Raw genomic sequence first — 4,078 nt, forward strand, 5'->3', positions numbered from 1 at the left:
TAAGGACAGCGAGAGTAAGACAAACCGAGACGCATCAATACTACCACGACGAAACCGACCCCCTAGAACTCCTCATCACCAAGTGAATATTTCGACCTTGTGACTCTCAAAACTCTCTCCCTTGACCTTTCTTTTCCCTTAGCCTGATCAAGACCATTGGTAGTATAGCTAACCATAAGTGAGCGATTGCTAGTGATTATAGCCAATCCCTGTGGGATCAATATTTTTTATTACTGACGACGAATCCGTACACTTGCGGAACCGTAATAAGTTTTTGCCGCCATTGCCGGGGACTACGTCCATAACACTAGCTAAGTCATATTGGATTAGACTAGACTTTGTTTTCTTTATTCTCTGCATATAAAAAAAATATACTATTAATAAAATAATTTCACTCTTCTTCCTTATTGCATTTATTTTTTTAATTTATTTCTTGTTGCTATATTTTCTATCTTGATCTCTTTTCTTTTACATGCGTAGAGCTAACCTTTCAGGATAGCTGCTACCATTAGATACAGAGATTGACAGGACCTTTATGAGGAGAAAGAATTTACAGAAAGCTTTCCAAGCAACAAAAGAATCCTCAGGAATGGCCGATAAACTACTGAAAGCTTATGCGACACCATATGCACGAGGGGTCCAATCCAGTATCTCCCGACCACCCATCGATGTTGACAACTTTGAGATCAAGACCGCAGTAATCCACATGGTCCAGTGAAATCAATTCGGAGGGGGGCCACACGAAGACCCGAATCATCATCTAGAGCTGTTTTATGAAATTTGTGGCACGATGAAGGTGAATGAGGTTCCTCCAGAATCGGTGAGACTGTTTCTTTTCGGATTCTCTCTGAATGACAAGGCCAAGCAGTGGCTGAATTCTCTACCAGCAGATAGCATATCGTCTTGGGAGCAATGTGAGTAGAAATTCTTAGACAAGTTTTACCCCCCAAGCAATATTGCTCACATGAGGAACTTGATTGCCAGTTTCAAGAAGATAGATTCAGAATCCCTATTTGAAGCCTGGGACCGGTTCAAGAGTATACAGAGACAATGCCCCCATCATGGCCTTGAGAAGTGGCTAGTTCTACACACCTTCTACAATGGAATAAATTATCACACGAAGGTATCATTGGATTCTGCGACAGGAGGAGCACTGATGAACAAAAGTCTTGATGAAGCTGAAGAGATAATAGAAAATGTGGCATTAAACCACCATCATTGGGAATCTGAAAGATCTAGCGGTGCTTTCTCAGGAAATCAGATGAAGGCATTAGGAAAATTTGAGGTGGATGCATTCACACTCATTTCTGCGAAGCTAGACATCTTGACTAAGAAATTTGAAGCCATGGGTAGCAACACAGCTAATGCAATAGTCTGTGCTTGCGACATCTGCGGAAGTGCGGACCATGCTCAAGATACTTGCCCCCTTGGGCCAATGCAGGCACAGATAAACCAGCTTGAGCAATGTGATGCAATAACAGGCTACAATCAGAGGCAAAATAATCCGTACTCCAACACATACAACCCTGGATGGAGGAACCACTCCAACTTTTCATACCGAAATAATCAGGACCAGGGGCCTGCACATCAGACCTACCAACCTGGACAGTAGACTCATCAACAGCAACAACCTACACAGCTGTCTAGGATTGAAAAGATGCTTGAGGAAGCTCTCTCGGAGCAAAAAGAGATGAGGAGCGAGATCAAACAACTGACTCAGAGGCTGGAGAACTCAGAAAAACACCAGAAGATGCAAGAAAGCCAGATATCCCAAATAGTTCAGTCCATTTCAAGAGCACATGGTACATTCCCAGGGAAACCAGATTTAAATCCGATGGAACATTGCAATCGCATTGAGCTGCGGAGCGGACGTACTGTGGGAAACCCTTAAATCATCACTCAGATGAAGCTTGACTCAGAAAAGGAACTCACTCTCCTAATGCCCAATTAGACTCAAAACAGGGATGGAGAAGAGGGTACTAAAAAGATTGGAGAAGCTTGTCAGACTACCCCATAGAATCAGATGATCTCATTTTCTCATAAGCTTATAGCATCCCAAAAGGATGAAGAGTTTCACCGATTTCTGAAAAAGGTTAAAGAGATTTGCGTTGAGGTACCACTGTTAGATGCGCTGCACCAGATGCTGAAGTTCGCAAAATTTTTAAAGGGAATTTTATCCAATAGAAGGCAAAAAAGTGACTTCGAGACCATAGCATTGACTGAGGGTTGCAGTGCTCTTTTTATGATGAATTCCCCACCAAAACTTCAGGATCCAGGAAGTTTCTCCATACCGTGCAAAATTAGCTCTGAACTCATACCTAGAGCCTTCTGCGATTTGGGAGCTAGTGTCAGCCTACTCCCGTACTCTCTGTGCAAGAAGTTAGGACTCCAGAGCATTAAACTGATTACTATGACACTGCAGTTGGCTGACCATTCATGTAGATACCCAATGGATATAGTGGAAGATGTGCCAGTAGAAGTGGGGGGGTTGTGTCATCCCCACGGACTTCATCATTATGGATATGAAGGAGGACTCCAAAATACCGATCATCCTTGGAAGACCATTCCTCACCACGGCAGGAGCCCTCATTGATGTGAAGAATCACAAGCTATCATTGGAGATCGGTAAAGAAAGAATTGAATTTGATTTGTCCAACCCTTCTAACTACGTCTCCTTTTCCCAAGGAAATCCTAGCAGGATAGACGCACGTGAGGTCGAGGAGCGCACCTTTCGAGAAAGTTCCCCTCCCGCGGATGACAAGAAATATATATGTCCTGTGCGAGCAAAGCTAAAGGTGCAGACTGGAACACTAACCCTAGGAGGAGAGCCATGCTTCCATGGGTTTAGCTCGCACTGACCGGAACGGGTTCGAGCTAAAGACCTAAAACAAGCGCTTCTTGGGAGGCAACCCAAGGGTTTTCCCTTTTCATTTTAGTTGATCATTTTGTTATGTGTTTTATTTCTTTGATAAGTTTAGTCAAGTGTTTTATTTTTTATTGTTCCTTTTCAGGATGTGCATGGCCTCCATGAGCCGGCCGTGAGCAGTTCATGGGAGTGGAGGCGTCGGAGGGGCCGAAATAACGAAAGACGAGTCATCCCGAGCTAAATGGAGGTAGTTGTGCAACCTTGCACGACCGTACGTAGCCGACAGAGGAGCAAAAGCCACAGGCCGTGCCACTCGGCACGGCTGTGTGGCCTGAGCCGAGAAGAAAAGGGGGCTGGCCGTGCCATCAGGCACGACCGTGTGGAGAAACCAGAGGCGAAGGAGATCTGGGTTGTGCCACTCGGCACGGCTGTGTGCCCACAGCTGAGAGGAGAAAGGAGGAGGTCGTGTTTATAAGACACGGTCGTGCCCAAGCCCGTGCGGCGCCGCCACACCTCCAAGAAACCCTAACCTCTACTTCCTCCTCCCCCAAAACTCTCTCCCTCCACATCATACCTCAGCCAACCCTAATTTCTCCCTCTAGAGTCCACTTTTCCTTAGATCCACATCTAGATCTAACACATTCCCAAGCCAAAACTTTGGAAAAAGAAGCTAATCCCCTATTCCTCCTCTCCCCTGCTCCTATCCTCAAGGACTTATCTTCACAGAATTCTAAGCTCACTATGTCGCAGATCTTGAAGAGGCTTCATCGAGGAAGTGGTGGATCTGGAGAAGGAGATGCACCGGGAGGTGACAAAGGAAAAGGAAAAGCTTCATCATCAAAAGGCAAAGGGAAGAGGGTAGCACGCGACGAAGGTAACAAAAATACATTTAATATTTTTTTTAGAAATCAAGATCGAAAAGCTAGATATGATAACCTTGTCGCTAGGAAAATTTATGCACGAAATATATGGACCCCGCCACTATGGATATGCTAGGAATTAGGGATGATATTGATTGGATGATTAGCTCTTTAGATTGAAATGATATAATGTACTGTCATGCACCGACTTACCCTTGTCTAGTCCTTGAATTTTTGAGTTCACTTGATGTTAAATATTCATCTGAAGAGGACTACATAGGGATCATAATTTTTAGGATGATGAACAAAGAAGTTCGGTGGACTTTTAATGATTTTAATGATTATTTTGGTT

At 44.2% G+C, this 4,078-nt stretch overlaps 1 non-coding gene across 1 annotated transcript; it reads right to left on the reverse strand.

Moving 5' to 3' along the window:
* Positions 1–962: 962 nt before the first annotated feature.
* On the reverse strand, positions 963–1,068 carry LOC121973945. Its single transcript, XR_006109849.1, has one exon. It is a non-coding gene; the product is annotated as a small nucleolar RNA R71 (small nucleolar RNA).
* Positions 1,069–4,078: the final 3,010 nt, after the last annotated feature.

The sequence above is a fragment of the Zingiber officinale genome, chromosome 4A, assembly GCF_018446385.1.
Source record: "Zingiber officinale cultivar Zhangliang chromosome 4A, Zo_v1.1, whole genome shotgun sequence".
Taxonomy (NCBI): domain Eukaryota; kingdom Viridiplantae; phylum Streptophyta; class Magnoliopsida; order Zingiberales; family Zingiberaceae; genus Zingiber; species Zingiber officinale.